Source organism: Mauremys reevesii, linkage group 7 (genome assembly GCF_016161935.1).
Source record: "Mauremys reevesii isolate NIE-2019 linkage group 7, ASM1616193v1, whole genome shotgun sequence".
NCBI classification, from domain to species: Eukaryota; Metazoa; Chordata; order Testudines; family Geoemydidae; genus Mauremys; species Mauremys reevesii.
Window position 1 is genome coordinate 52,215,003 of NC_052629.1, and position 16,851 is coordinate 52,231,853.

The 16,851-nt window shown below is 43.2% G+C and overlaps 1 protein-coding gene across 4 annotated transcripts in view; it reads left to right on the top strand.

Annotated features, from left to right (window-relative positions):
* Window positions 1-16,851, top strand: part of BMPR1A (bone morphogenetic protein receptor type 1A) — a 192,147-nt gene that overhangs the window by 66,588 nt on the left and 108,708 nt on the right. Inside the window, exon 3 of one of the 4 annotated variants that reach the window (XM_039547801.1) lies at window positions 3,538-3,632. The exons of the other annotated variants lie outside the window; for them this stretch is intronic. The gene's annotated coding sequence lies outside the window, so the exon portion shown is untranslated. The remainder of the gene's footprint in view (window positions 1-3,537; window positions 3,633-16,851) is intronic. 4 annotated transcript variants of the gene reach the window in all.

Sequence of the window (16,851 nt, forward strand, 5' to 3'; positions counted from 1 at the left end):
CCAAAGTTTTAACCCTTTCCCCCTTCCCATGGGGTTCCCTTTTCTTCCCTTGGGGGGTCCCAAATTTTTCTTTTTTCTTTTTGTTTTTTTCTTTTTTGTCTTAAGTTTTGCCACCTTAAGAGGGTTTAACTTTTTTCTCTGCCTAACTTTCTTACTACTTTTTTTGTTTTTTGGGGTTTTTTTTCTTTTTTTTTTTTTTTTTTTTTTTTTTTTTTTTTTTTTTTTTTTTTTTTTTTTTTTTTGTTTACAAAAACCCAAAACAACAAAAAACAAAAACAAAAACCAAATAACTAAAATAAACAAACCAATTAATATAAAAGCTATTCTTATGGTTGTTCCTAAATTCTTTTTTTTTTTGTTTTTTTCCCATTTTTTTTTTATTTTTTCAGGGTTCCATTTTTTTCCCCTTTTCCCTTTTTTTTTTTCATTTTTTTTTTTTTTTTTATTTTTTTTTTCTATCTTTAGAGATCTGCCCTTGCTACAGTGAGCTAGCTGTTATACATTTACTAGCCTGCCTGCCCTCAGACACTGCCCTACAGCATTTCTTTTGCATGCATTTAGGGTTATATATGAGCATATATCAGGTAATCTATCCTCAGTCAGCAATAGTGCAGATATATTGCACTGTGCTTATGGTCCATATCTTTATCTTAAAAGGGAATATCTCTTAAGAAAAATCTCTTATCCTTTTAGAAAAAAGTGAGGTTTCTTTTACTTTACTTTTTTTTTTTTCCTTTCTTTTTTTTTTTTTTTTTTTTTAACATTTGTATTTTTTGTTGTGTGATGCTTGTCCCTGTCCTAGTCCTATATATATATATATATTATATATATATATATATATATATTATATTCTACCACCTACAGCCAGTTTACTTTTTAATTTTTTTTTTTTTTTTTTTTTCCTACTACCCACAAGGGTTTTTTTTTTTATTTGTTTGTTTTTTTTTACTACCTTTGATGTTTTGTTTTGTTTTTTTTTTTTTTTTTGTTATTTTTTTTTTACAGTTTTCACAGCCAAATTTTAGGTAGTTAAGTTAGATAGAATGTGCTACTGTGTGCCACACAGAATGAGAGAACAATAAATGTAAGGCAAAACAAATATCCAATAACCTTCTCGCTCTAATCCACCAACCAATGTACCAATATAATATAAAAACCAGCAATATCTTATTAAGGATATAAGGCAAAGAATGCCATATTATTGTAAATAACAAAAACAAAAAAAAACAATGTTTCTTTTTTACTTGTTTACTACTTATTCCTTATACACACACACACATACACATTCACACAATCATTCATTCAGGTTCTTATAAGATGTTTGTTATAGTTACTCAGGTTTGTGTCATGCATGTTTTAGTGGCTGGCCAGTGGTGATGAGGATGGAGCAAGTCTGTGTCAGATGCATCTGATGTGCTGGAGCTGGCTGGCACAGCTCAGAGAGAAAAGTCCAGTTCAGTGAGTCCAGTTTTGTTTAGAATTTTATTATTCCTATGTCAGTTCATGAGCATTTTTTTTTGCTGTTGCTAAATCATTCAGGTGGTGGCTGGCTCCATGTTATTAGATGTTTTTTTTTTCCTTTGTTTGGTGTTTGGTGTGTGGGGTGTTGCTCTCTCATGGGGTCATCTGGTTTGATCCACTTGGACCTTCTTCTCTGACACATTGAATTTCTTCTTTGTGACTCTGAACCATTCATCATACATCATTCTCTATCATCATATCACATCTATTTCTGTCTCTTTACCTTTGGGGTGTTTTTTGTTTATTTTTATGTGAGACTTTTGTCAAAGTAAGATAAAAAGAGAATGAAGATGAAAAAAGGGGGGTCTCTCTCTACACTACAACAGCTACTGTTTGTTGTTTTACTTTTAGATTAATTATTATTAATTATTTTTTTTTTAAAAAGTTTTTCTTTGAGCAGGCTTCACAACACACACGCTGGTGGCTTGCAGTAGAATCACACAAATACTTTTTTTTAACATAAACCTTTTATAAGTATATTAATAAACAAAAAAATAAAAAATCATTTCTCATATAAACCATGTGTAATATAAACCTTCTTTAATATCCCTACACACTCCCTAGATGTTCACAGGGCCCTGGCCTTCTACATCGAGTGAACTAAACCCTTCAGGAAAACGTCACAGCTGTTTGTTGCTGTGGCAGACTGGATGAAGGGCCTTCCGGTCTCCTTCCAGCGCATCTCGTCCTGGATCACATCATGCATCTGTGCATGCTATGACTTGGCTGGTGTCCCATCTATGTACCTTACTGCCCACTCCACGTGGGCTCAGGCTTCATCCTCTGCTTTCTTGGTGCATGTGCCCTTTCAGGAGATATGTAGGGCAGCGACTTGGTCATCGGTGCATACCTTTGCCCACTATGCGATGGGGTGATGCTGCATTTGGTTCAGTGGTCCTTCATTCCACGACATCTCACTCCGACCCCACCGCTTAGGTAAGGCTTGGGAGTCACCTAATTGGAATCGATATGAGCAAGCACTTGAAGAAGAAAAGACGGCTACTCACCTTTGTAACTGTTGTTCTTCTAGATGTGTTGCTCATATCCATTCCAAATCCGCCATCCTTCCCCACTGTCAGAGTAGCCGGCAAGAAGGAACTGAGGGGGCCGGGGGTCAGCCGGGGCATATATCCGACGCCATAAGGGCGCCACTCCAGGGGACGCCTCAGCTGACCCACTGGGTGTTGCTAGGGTAAAAATCTTCCCACGATCGTGCATGCGGCGTGCGCACACCTAATTGGAATGGATATGAGCAACACACCTCAAAGAACAACAATTGCAAAGTTACAACCAGTTACAAAAGTGAGTAACCATCTTTTTCTCACAGTTTTATCCTCAGCACAGAGTTAGTAAAATCTAAGCTCCCTAATTGTTGATTCCCCATAAAAAGTGTTCCATGGAAATAAGTGATCCCATGTCCTCTCACAAAATTCCCAACTAAGGCAGTGTCTGGTATACTTGAGGCTTCGGCTACACTAGAGATCTTACAGCGGCACAGCTGCACCAATGCTCTCTAATTTAGTCACTTTAACCTGACGGGAGAGACCTCTTCTGTCAGCTTAACTAGTCCAGCCCCATGAGCATTAGTAGCTATGTTGGCCGGAGAAGTTTTCCCACTGACATACCGCTGGCCACACCAGCGCTTATGTCAGTGTAACTTATGTCTCGCAAGGGTGGTTTATTCACCCCCCTGAGTGACATAATTTATGCTGGCATAAGCTGTAGTGTAGACATAGTCTAAATCTGTGTTCTTCCTTCCATCTATCTCACTCTCAGGGAAACCAGACTGACATTTCTTACACAGTAGTAGAGTTTTAAAAAGCCCTTAATTGCTACCTGAATATGACTAATTGTTTTATTTTATTGGGATAAATCTATAGGTCAGTCCCTAAGCACAAAGGTGTCTAAATTACGCTATGAATATGTATTTATGATTTTATGGATGTATAGTCAGTTCTTTACTAATTCCAGTGCAACTTCAACAATATGCTTTAAATCTTTTTTTCCATCTTGGAGGTATAAAAGGCTGTTCGTTGAAACAAGAAGACTTTAGCTGCTGAAAGTTGGATATGAAGATGGGAGAATTGAGAGTTTGGTCCACCTGAGAGGAGGTAGTTGCATGAATTACTGTAAGAGAATCATAGAGTGAACATCCAGGGTTTTGATAGTGGGGATGGACAGGAAGCAGCGTGATTTTAGACCTGTTGAGAGCCTTAATATGAAGAGAGGAAAGGAAGGAGTCGGATAATCACAAGGATGCAATCTTGAGTGAATGAGGATATAAAGGAGTTGCTAATGGTGAAGAGGTTTAGAAGGCAAGATAAATTCATTTTTTGCTATGTTTAGTTCAAGGCAGTTGGGGGATATCCGTGAGAGGAGAACCAAGGCAAGAAGTCTTGTATGCCCCGATGGATGATGGGGAGATGTTGTTAGTAGAGAGTTGTATCTGAATTATTGACATAGAAATGACACTGAGAGAGCAGGTGAAGTCACTGAAGGGCAAGTGTGTGAAGACAGAACAGCAGGAAAATGACTGTCATGTAATATTGGACTGTCAACTGTCACAGGCTACAGAGAACTCAAGGACAATAAGTGAAATATCCCATCCTCTTGTGGCTTGGGTGATAAAGTCTTGGTGATGTGACCATGCTAGTGCACATAAATCAGGATGCATTCCATTGGCAACCACTTTCAGATCAAGTGTATGTTAAAGGGATACTGTGAACTTAAAAATCATACTTCCATTTTACTAATATAACTAATACATACAGTTATAATTGGATTTTCTCTGTTTCAGTTTGTTTTAGTCTTTGGACAGCACTTTTTTGTATACTCTGTGTACCCAGTTCAATTATTCAATCTCTCCAGCTATTTGTTTTTTCACATAAGCAATGGAGGAAAACAAAACAAAAAACAAAACAGGAAAATGTGAATGTAAAATCACAAAAAATGGAGGGAAATTTAGGGACAGGTGTAGTAATTGAAAATAATTATTTTTTAAAAATGTACTGGATTTCTTGTTGATCTGTGCCCCCTTTTTACTTTAGTTCACACGTATTGTTTTAGAAAATATAGTTTTTCTCATTTCTCATTTTTTATTAAATAGTTCTGCTGCAAGTAACCAACTTTATGCTTGTTTGAAGCCTTAATACAGGAAATACAATGTATATTTTTTTAAAATGGCCAAACCCTTATGAACGTATAATATTTTAATCTTAATATATTGTTTCTCTCCAGACATTGCTATTCATTTGTGTCTGTTAACACTTTTATACAAGGACGCAAGAGGCTGTTACTGTTGAAATGTAAACATTACCTTTGAACCCTGCCTTACAGAAAGATTATTGTTATGTTTAGAAACGGCTTTGAGGCTGTATTTGTTGAAACTACATTGTTTGAACCAGGATGGATTTGATTTAAATCATGATTTTGTATGCGATTTATTTTATTTTGTTTTATTTTATTTTCATTTTTATCCAGCCTGGTTTGAACTAAGGGAAGTATGTTATTTTCTGTAACATTGTTTCTGCAGTTGTTTAACCAAGCAGATTTACAATACAAAATGTAAGAGTTCCATATTTAACTTTGTGTGCCTTACACTGCATTTTGAAGTCGGCAGTGCTGTTGTTAAATAATTTTTGGAGCACTTTGCATATGTGCAGTATGCTTCAGGTGGCACGTGACCACCAGCATTCATCACTGAATTTGGTCCACTGGTTGGATCATTAGCTTTCTCAGCCCAGACCAGGTACTGATGAGGAGGATGTCTTGAATGCTGATTCATGCCCACCTTTGGAGCCCTGACACACTAACTCTGAGCACAGAGTGGCACATCTAAAATCTGAGCCTTGTTCCCATAGCGTTAGTGTATGCAATTTTGTTACATGCTTTAGCCTTGATATTTTCATTTAGTGCAGAACGAACGTTAAATTCTCCATATTAATTATTAATTATGGAAGCAGTGTTAATATATTCTGGTTTAGCAGCCAACTGCTTGTGAAAATAATTCTTCTTCGAGTGCTTGTTCATGTCAATTCCATTCTAGGTGTGTGCGCGCCCACTTGCACAGTCATCTGAGATTTTTGCCTTAGCGGTATCCATAGGGTTGTCTGTAGCACCCCCTTGAGTGCCGTGCTAACGTGTCGGTATATTAGGCACTGCCAACACTACGCCCTCTCAGTTCCTTGATACCACCCATGGTATCCACCGTGCTCACGGTTGGTCGGAGTGCCTTGTCTTGCATCGCAAGAGCATTAGCGGTTCTTTACAGCCCATTGTCTGTCTGTCTTTGTACAGTATGTAGTTTGTAGGTACTTAGTTAGCCATTAAGTTAAGTGTTAGGTTAGTTTGTTAGTTAAGAGTCCTTGCTCTCCCGGCTTCAAACCATGCTCTTCATGCAGCAGGCCGGTGCCTAGTAGCGACCCCCACGACAGCTGGTTGAAGTGCTTAGGGGGAGTCCCATAGAAAGGACAAGTGCAGAATCTTGCACTTTCGCCCTAGAACCCAAAAGGAGCGGGATATCCACCTGAGGCCCCTCTTCATGGAGGCTGTGCTTTGTCCTGGTTCAGAGCCCTCCCCCTCAGACCCTATGCTAAGCAACTCGGCATTGATGCGAAACGCTCCGCCCGGTACCATTCCCTCCTGCCAATGCTGAAGAAGCGGCAGAAGAAGAAGAGCCCCCTGGAACCAGAAGGGAAAGGGACCTCAGGCAAAGGGCCTATGTCAGGCCATGTGCCCACCCTGGAGCTTCATGGGGGTACCACTGAGGTTGGACCCCCAGCCCGGCCAGGGATCTGCCTACGACTCCCGGGAGCATCAGGGAGCCCCAGCTTTTCCTAGGGCCTGAAGCAGCCCCGGCAGGTAAAGAACAAGTAGCCCGACTGGCACTGCAAACATCGCGCCAGGCACCAGACTCAGCTAATGCCCCAACACCTAAGGGCAAACCGATCACGCCACGATGCAGGTCACCTTTGCCCAGATGATCTCCCAGACGTCGGTCCCCACTGAAGTGGGATTGCTCCCTGTTGTGGCACCAGTCTCGATCTCCCCAGTATCACTTGTCACGCAGGCACCGACCCTCGCCCTCATCTCGCCAGTTACCAACTAGAGTCAGTCATCAGGCTCAGGCCTTGACAGCTCCGCCTTGACAGCTCACTGGAAGGACAGTGTTCGGAGTTGGACTGGGAGTTTAGCCCCTCTTCAAGGAGGGGTGATTCGCAGCCGACCCGCAAAACCAGCATGGCACCTGCAGCGACGGCATGGCAGCAGGGATAGTGGCCCACTCAATGGCCATACTGGAACCTATGGGGCGTGCCCGTAATGCCAGTCCCATATTCCTACCAGTCTTCTCTGGCCACCTCTGACAAAGTGCCCCCCAGCACCAGAGTTGGAACATGGTACCAAATCCAATGCAGGGGCAGCACATCAGACTCCGGCACCTAAGGAGCCATTCCTGGAGAAGGAAGGGGGACCCGCCCCTCCCCAGGCGGTGCAGTCATCATTGTCATGTCCGGCCGAAGCGGTGGCAGGTCCCTCCCAAACGGGCAGTCCCCCCGACGACTTCAGGGAACACCAGGCCCTGCTTAAAATGATGGCTACCAGCTTAAACTTAAAAATTGAGGCAGTCATGGAGGAGTCAGCCAACCTCTTTAATATTATATCCTCCTCCACCCCGGCCCGGGTCATGCTACCTATCCACCCAGGGGTTCTTAAGATTGCCAAATCGCTGTGGCAGACCCCCTCTTCGATTCCACCTACTTGTAAAAAGGCGGAAGGGAAGTATTATGTCCCTGCAAAAGGGTTCAAATATCTGTATACACACCCTTCAGCAACATCACTGGTCATGTCCGCTGTTAATGAAAGGGACAGACACGGCCAAGTCATTTGCACTCCAAAAAAAAAAAGATGCCAAAAGACTGGACTTATTTGGCAGAAAGATTCATTGACTGGCAAGCCTGAAATTCCAGGTGTCTGTCTACCAGACACTGTTAGGCAGGTACAGTTTTAACCTGTGGGACTCTCTTAACAAATTCTTGCTCTCCCGCAGGACTGAGCCTAGGAGTTTGCTGCTTTAGTGGACAAAGGCACAGCAGTGGCAAGGGAGGCCCTTCAAATGGCCTGGGTCACTACTGACTCAGCGGCCAGGGTTGTTGCCTCCACGGTGGCCATGAGGCGCAGTTCCTGGTTGTAGTCCTCCAGGTTACCCCGTTTGAGGGTGTGAGGCTCTTCTCTAAGCTCATGGACTCGATGATCCATGGCCTTAAAGACTCGTTTCTATACTCCTCAGCAGGCCAGGAAGCCGTTCTGCCTTCCGGCTCTTCCACCTCTACAGTCTAGGTCCTGGGGGACTCCCTGGCTGGTCACCTACTGGAGAAAGGATAGAAACATCAGGTCTAATTGGCGACACCCATCATCTTCCCAATTGTCTGCTCAGCGTGGCCCTTCCAGGAACCAAAGAGGCCAGAAGTAATCATTTTGAGGGTGCACTCGAGGCCAACGGCCCAGTCATTTCCCACCTCCCACTCTCCTCGATCATCTCCACCCCTTCCAGTTGGCCTGGTCTTGGCTGACCTCAGACTGTTGGATGTTCAAAGTAATATCCTCAGGTTACACCAGGGGTCGACAACCTGCAGCACATGTGCCAAAGACAGCACACAAGCCAATTTTTAGTGGCAATCTGCTGCCAGCCAGAGTCCCGGCCGCTGGCTCCACTTAGCCCTCTGCCTGCCTGTATGAATGGAACCCTTGACCGGCAGCGGGTTGAGCGGGGCTGGTGGCCAGGACCCTGGCTGGCAGGAGCCAGTGGCTGGAACCCCAGACCGGCTCAGCCTGCTGACAGTCTGGGGTTCCAGCCGCTGGGCCCTTGCCAGCCGGGGTCCTGGCTGCCAGCCCAGCTCAGATCGCAGCCAGCCTGGGATACTAGCCGCCAACCCTGCTCAGCCCGCAGCCAGTCTGGGGTTCTGGCCACCGGCCCCGTGCCAGCCAGGGTCCTGGCCACCGGTCCTTCTCATCCCGCTGCCGGCCTGGGGTACCAGCCGCCGGTCCCACTCACCTCGCTGCACTATTATTTACTTTACATACAATAATAGTTTAGTTATATAATATAGACTTAGAGAGAGAGACCTTCTAAGAACGTTAAAATGAATTACTGGCACTCAAAACCTTAAATTACAGTGAATAAATGAAGACTTGGTACCCCACCTTTGAAGGTTGCTGACCCCTGAGTTACACCCTGCAATTCGTAGCCAATCCTCCCTCCCATCTCCCTTCTTGTCCCTCTTCATGACCCTTCTTATGATCAACTCCTCGTCCAAGAAGTTGAGAACCTCCTGCACCTTAGGGTGGTAGAGGAGGTCTTTCAAGACATGAAAGGAAAGGGGTTCTACTCCTGTTACTTTCTAATCCCGAAAGCAAAAGAGAGCCTCAGACCCATTTTGGATCTGTATTGTCCCAACAAATCTCTCAAAAAGTTGAAGTTTCGCATGGTATCCATGGCCTCCATTATCTCTTTCCTAGATCCAGAAGACAGGTACGCGTCCTTCAAGTCAAGACCGGGGTATTTCCATTTTCCCAGGGCACAGGTACGTCCCTTGCATCTATCAAGGTCCATTTGGCCACTATTTCGGCCTTCCATCTTCCGTTCTAGGGTAGGTCAGTTTTCTCCCGGGACATAACTGCCAGGTTCCTCAAGAGCCATGAGGCCTCTACCCACACGTCAGGGACCCCATTCCTCCGTGGAACCTGAATCTTGTGCTATCGTGACTCACGGGACCCCTTTTTGAGCCTATGGCTTCCTGCTCTCTCTTTCTCCTGTCCTGGAACATTGCATTCTTGGTTGAGATAACATATGCCCGCTGGATCTCTAAGATTAGGGTGGTCACCTCAGAACCGCCCTATGTGGTCCTTTACAAAGACAAGGTCCAGCTGCAGCCGCACCCGGCTTTCCTGTCCAATGTGGTCTCGGTTTCATGTGGGCCAAGATATTTATTTATTCGGCTTTGGAAAAAAAGACAGATAAGTCGGAGGAGGAGCATAAGTTGCATTCCCTAGATGTCAGGAGGGCACTAGCCTTCTACATTGAAAGGACCAAGCCATTCCGCAAGTTGACACAATTGTTCATTGCAGTGGCTGACAGGATGAAAGGTCATCCAGTGTCCGCTCAAAGAATTTCTTCTTGGATCACCGTCTGCATTCACTGCTGTTACGATCTGGCAAAGGTGCCTCCTCCGGTGATCGTAACCACCCACTCAACTAGGGTGCAGGCCTCTTTGGCAGCTTTCCTGTCCCAGGTCCCTATTCAGGACATTCGTAGGGAGGCCCACCTGTCCGTCCATCAACAGATAGACGTCCCACTACGCGATCATCCAGCAGGTCTGGGATGCTGCTGCTTTGGTAGATCAGTACTGCAAGCCTCTAGATTGTGAACGCTGAGCCCACCTCCGAGGATAGTGCTTGTGAGGCACCTAGAATGAAATCGACATGAGCAACCACTGGAAGAAGAAAAAACGGTTACTTTTTCGTAACTGTTGTTCTTCGAGATGTGTTCCTCATGCCCATTAGCCACCCTCCTCTCCATCTGTTGGAGTTGCCGGCAAGAAGGAACTGAGAGGACAGAGAGTCCACAGTGCCTAATATACCAACGGATGAGTGTGCGGCACTCAAGGGGGTGCTACAGCCAACTCTATGGATACCGCTAAGGCAAAAATCTCCGACGACTGTGCACATTGGCACGCACACACCTAGAATGGAATGGACATGAGCAACATATCTCTAAGAACAACAGTTACAAAAAGGTAGGTAACTGTTTTTTGTACACTTCAGCTTGTCATGTGCTGTAGTAGTGATGATTATCACTTTTTGATATTGAGAATATCAAAATAGTTTACAAGTTGTATATCAGACAGTGGACCCAGCTAATTATAAGGTATTTTTGGTGGTAGCTGGAATTTTATTTTGCATCCGAGCTTGCCTCTTCATTCTACCTGTGCTTATTGAAGCCTAATCAATCTACTTGTATGTACCAAAGGGTACAAAAGAATAGTTGTGAGGCTGTACATAAGGTACCAACATTATCCAAATACACATGATGAAAATGTATGATTTTTTTTTTCAGGCCAGGGAAGTGATTAGTATTTCTGGGGAAATCAGATTAATTGTAGTTAAAATTTCATTCATTAAACTTCTGCTTGTATAAAGATAACCTGTTGATTTAAACACCTGTTGAGTTTATGTAAAAAATATTTTATCTGTAATTATTTCATTAACACTTAGTGTTCAGATATAACTTTTTTCTTTGTAGCTTTTATTGACTAAGAGGGGAGCTCCTAGTTTTTCCTTTATACTTCCTGTTGGCTCTCAAAGGCTACTTTGGACTACCCGTGCTTCTAGCCAAGAAATATTGGAGGCAACTCAGTCCAGAGACTATCCAATTCTGTTTTGTCAGCTGGTCATAAAAACTCACTTAAGAGGGACTGTAAATTTAGTTCCTTCCCTGGAGGCTGAGCATGGTGTTTCCACAAGACTCTCAGTTTATGCTGGCCTGAGAAGCAACAGATCAAGCTTAGGCCCCTAATTCTGGCAGTGCCTGCTTATAGTGAGGTAGAGTGGCCTCTGGACTTGAGAGGGAGGGACCAAACCCAGCCCACTCTCCTCGCAGGAAGTGTAAAGGGAGAGCCCTGTAGCTCAGTTGAGGCTGCAATAGAGAAGGAAGTGGACCTCTTCCAGGGAGCTGAATCTTCTGTGGGACCCTGGACCCAGCAGCCAAGCAGACCAGTGCCCTACTGAGCGAAGAGACAGAGGACCCCGAAGAGTGGCTGAAGTGGCCGCTGCCTGTCTGCGAGGTGGCAAGACAGAACCTCAGCTCAACAGAGCAATGCTAACTACGTGGGGTAGAAAGTAGCCCAGGGGAACCAGACATTGGGCAGGTTGTGGTGCTGGGAAGTAAGGCAGTGGATTTTGGTTTCCCTGCCAACCCAGTGGTGGGACTGCCTGCCACTAACATGGTCCTTGGCTGGGACCCAGTGTACTAAGGTGGGCTCAGGTCCCCCTGCTATCTTAGCGGCTCCCCATATCTGGGGATTGGCAACACACTCACCCCAGGCCTGAATGCCTGTTAGTTGCCCCAGCCAGGAGGCTGCAACCCTAGATTGTTGATTGCTGTCTGCCTTAGCCAGGAGACTTTAGGCTAAAAACTGGTTACTGCTCTTTTCCACCCTGGCGCCAAACTCTCGACCGTTAACTGTTGTTTGCTCCAGCCAAGAGGCTGAGAGCTATAGACTGCTCGTTGGCTGTCCCCAGCCAGCGGGCCCTGAGACCGAACATTATTGCCTGATGCAGTGAGGTGGAGTTGCCTCCCTTCCCACTTGAGATCAAGGGAACGCTACACTGCACCTCTCCCAACTTGGCAGCATTTCACACTGTGATCAGATGAATCAGCCTAAGATTTTGGTTTTACTTCTGCTAATAGCATTTGCTTGAAGCATATGCAGAAAAGTAATTAGATTTCTATCTGCACCATTGAAAGTGGGAAGTGCTGAATAACACCAATTTAAATGATTGTTAATTTTACTAGGTAAAATCACAGGGCTGTACTAGGTAAAATCACAGGGCTGAGACCATCTTGTTTACAAAACGTTGGGTTTGATACATTAACTTGAACCAAATCATACTAGGTTCAGCAATGATGAACAGTATCTATGTTGATTCTGATTGTTTTAAACTGTCAATAACAAGTTACTTGCCTGTTGCTCTTTATGAAAAAGGCTAAACTTTTGTCTCAGATATTTTTAGTGTAAGTCAGGGACAGGTCATGGGCAATAATGAAAAATTCACTGAAGCCTATGGCCTGTCCTTGACTTTTACTAAAAATACCCATGACAAAATCGGTAGTCTGGGTCGCTGCGGAGGGGGACACGCGGGCTGGGAGCTCCAGGGTTCCCCTCTGCTGACAGCTCCAAGCTGCAGGGGTCCCTCTTGCTGCCTGCAGCTGGTGGGAGCTCCAGGGGTCTTGCAGTGGATGACAGTGGGTGGGGGGAGAGGTCCCCTCCTGCCGACCACAGGGGCAGGGAGTGGTGGATCTCCGCTGCCTACAGTGGTGGCCAGGAGCAATGGGCGTTCTCCCTGAGGCTGTCGCCCACAGGGGCAGGGAGCAGCAGGGATTCCCTCTGATGCCTGCGTGGGTTGGGAGCTGCAGGGTCCCCCATGCCTACCACGGCAGCCAGGAGTGGCGGATTCCCCATGCAGCCCATGGTGGCCAAGAGCAGTGGGGCTCTCCTCTGCCGCCCATGGTGGTCGAGAGCTGTGGCTCCCTGCCTCCACAGGCAACGGGACCCTGCAGATCTCAGCCTGCGCTGGCTGAAGACGCGGAGGTCTTTGGAAGCCACGGATTCCATGACTAAATCGCAGCCTTATTTATGGAGTAACCTTGCCATACCCTTCTTAATGGTAGGCCCTGTGTTAATACTATTGCTAGAATTTGGAAAAGGGCCCTTGGCATCATTCGTTGAACACTGGAGGAAGAGCAAATAAATAAGCAGTCAAGAGACTCCCACATTTAACCTGTTGGCACAGGTGTTTGCCAACATTTTATTTTATTTAACTTATTTTTTTTTTGGACAAAATAACTCTTGGGTTGTTTACTGTTTAAAATTAATGTTGCTCCAAGTATTTGAGAGTTCTTTTTTTTATTTTTTTGCAGAGGGCAAATGGATTAGGACTCTGTAGGGTATCTCCCCCGACCCATCTTCCTCTAGACATCGTTTCTGTTCCTGGGTTGAGTGTGCAATGCCTTCTGATTTGAAAGTATATTTCTGTATGAAGGAACATAAATCCACACCGTGTAGAGGTCAAGCATAGCAGATTATTACGTACAGCGCTGACAGAGTGTCCCTTTGCTTATTAGGGTCAGAGACACTGTCAATCGATTGATTACAATAGAATATATGGATTTTCCATGGGTGGGGGAAAGTGACGGGGTAGGCAGTTCCACACCCCGGGATAGGCTTTGCAGCAAGACAAGATAGCACATTAGCCAGTGGTTAAAAGGTTACATAATGTCTCTGACCATGGTCTCAAGTTAATGAGTTAACATTTAATTAATACTCTGATAAATATATTAATATAAAGTATGTATATGTTGAATTCTGATCTGGAGTCCATAGGAATGAAGCAACTCCTCTGATTGTCCTACAGCTACATTCCTAGGGTTTAAAGCAGGGGTCGGCAGCCTTTCAGAAGCGGTGTGCCGAGTCTTCATTTATTCACTCTAATTAAGGTTTCATGTGCCAGTAATACATGTTAACATTTTTAGAAAGCCTCTTTCTATAAGTCTATAATATATAACTAAACTATTCTTGTATGTAAAGTAAATAAGGCTTTTTAAAATGTTTACGAAGCTTCATTTACAATTAAATTAAAATGCAGAGCCCCCTGGAACAGTAGCCAGGACCCGGGCAGTGTGAGTGCCAATGAAAATCAGCTCGTGTGCCGCCTTTGGCACGCGTGCCATAGGTTGCCTACCCCTGGTTTAAAGCAAAGAAACAGTGAAAGTATATATGTGTTTTAAGGCAGGCATTGGTCCCTGGGAAAGGGAGATGGGAGGATGCCATATATTATACTGACGTGCCAACCTTTCATAAACTTAAGGTTGGATATGTGGGAAGAACTTCTCCCTACTGAAGAAACTAACACAATAGGAACAGCGATTCCTTGTTCAATATGCAACTCTGAATTAGACACAATTATTCAGGACTCAGCTCCAACACCTGGCAATTTGCTGGCTAGGTTTATTTTAGCAAAGCAAGGTTATCTGTTTACCCCAGCTTTCTCTTAGCCGATCACTGTTTGCTAGGCCTCTGGTCTCTTCACCAAACTCTGGACTTTGGGTCTGGAAAAGAGCTGGCACAATCCATATACCAGGTTGTTATATAAAATGCACATGGATTTTAACCCTTCACTGTAATACAACACTAAGTAAAATCATGCTACGTAGGTGACCATGGAAAATGAAGGTTCTGTAACAATAATATCAAGTTGAAACTCTTAACCTTTTGGCAATTACCAATATATGCAAACAAGTATTTTTGACCGTTGTCAGATTCAGTTATTTGTTAAGATTTTAATTTTTAACGACCTTGAATAGGAAAAGGTTATTTAAGTAGGGGGAAGGAGAGGAGGGATTGTGAAAATAAAATCCTTCTTTTGTTTTCTTTTAGGGGGTGTAAGGTGTTCTGGAGGGGGAGATTGCTCGCTGAGGGGGAAGGCAGTATTCTTATGCTAATCCAGGTTCTGGATAAGGAGCAGAGTAGCCATGCAAACAATGGAAGTGGAGCCAGAAAGTCTGCTATGTAGTCTAGCACGCCTTGAAAAGCATGTCAGACAGGGCGCCTGGGGCTGCTTAGGGGGAAGGGCCCAAGGAAAGGGGAGAGCTTTACTCCAAGTTATTTTATAGAACTGGCAGCTGGCCAGAAGAGTAGAAGAACCTTACTGCATAGAAAACAAGAATTAAGATGGGGGCTGAGATGAGAGGGAGAAAGAGTGCCTGTAGTCTTATTTTCCAGCATTTATATTAAAAGCATTGATTTGGCTGTGTTTTGCTGCTGTTGAATATTTTTTTCTTCATTCATGCCAAACTTGAAATTTGTTTTTTTAAATAGTAACTATATTTATTTTAAAAGAAATTATGTAGATTTTAACACAATTGCCCCTTCTAAGTCACAAGTTAACTTATACTACCCTCATGTGGGCAAAATGTTAATATAAAAAAAATGTTTGCAGCTAAAATGCCAGTTTTGATTTAGCTACATAACTTTTGAAAAAATGTGAGACTACTCATATTTGTTTTCTTAATCAAGCTCAACATTTAAAGAGATGAATTTTGTTTCCCTGTATTTATCATGAAGTGACATATATGGACAAATGACAGTCAAACAATATCAATTTAAGAGATTATCTTTTGTCATTTTTCTGAAATGCTCCTCTTGAATTATTGGATTTATATAATACTGTCTACTTTGAGAGCAAAAATACTTACCTGAATGTTTTGTTGTATGGCTGTGTTTTGTGACTGTTTTATTGCTGTCACAGTAATAGACTGATGTCAGTTCATCTAAATACAGGAACTCTGACCATGTAATTTTTAATTTTTTGCAGTGACTGTTTTACAAAACCTTTTTCTTTCTGTGATCAAATGCTTTAAGCGTGCTAAAGCACTCACTAGGTGTGCTGTATGAAGATGAAAGCAATGTTGTGTTCACTTAATTAATTTGAATATATTCTATATTCTTGCTAAAATAAAATGTGTGTTTTTTAAGTGCCCGTCCTGACTTCAGTGGGACTACCTATGTATATAAAGGTATGTAAGTCTGTGCAGCATCAAGGCCTTAGTTCTCTTCCTCAGTGTATGTTGGTATGCCTGTTGCTCAGATCAAAAATGTGTGAAAAATCTAGTAGACTGTATGATATGGTCAAATTATGTTGATGCACATTTACCAGAACAGCGATGACATCTGAATGAAATTTATTTATATTTAAATAGTTTCTCATTTTCTTTTGTTATTGTCAATGAATGCAAGCTTAATAAAAGCAGGTGAATGGCATTCTGTTACATTAACTAATATTTGTTCTGGTTTAGTTTGCACAATTTTAATTGCATTTTCAGTTTGGATTTGTATTAAATCTGGGGATATGCCTGTATTTTGTTCACATTCACATCTACTGAGTTATTTGATATTAGGAAACCTGCAAAAAAAACCTGTTTGTTAAACTATCATCTGTACAACATGCTTAGGTATTGGCTGGTCATAGTATTCCTTACTAGTTTATGCTAGGAGGAATTACTGTCAGTTATGCTAGGAAGGAGCATGGATGTCAGCTCACCTATTATCCCAGCTAGTGAGAGATGCTGCCCTTAATAGCAACCAATAATAGAGTTAAAAGGAGGAAAATCATGGGTCAAGATGAATAAAAGTTGTATAGTAAATGAGGGTTATTACTCAAATTAGAAAATGTAGGCTATCTGTAGCACAATAGGATATGCATAAATATCTCATGGCACTGGGAAAACATTTTGCTGAATTTCACTACTGTAGTATTTTGGCAGAAATTCTAAGGCAATTATTTAATTGGAATCCCTGAATAACAGTCAGATGGGCCTGCAGGAATGAAGGGAGAGTGGTGTTCCCAACTAACAGAATTGTGCAGGACACAGTATAAAGCAGCTATGCTGTAATTTCTTCATGAGTTAGGTATGAAACAATCAGCTCTGTCATAATTAAATTCTTTTGTAAGAAACTGTAGTAAGGGGAGGGGGGACATAACCTTTTCATTTGTGAA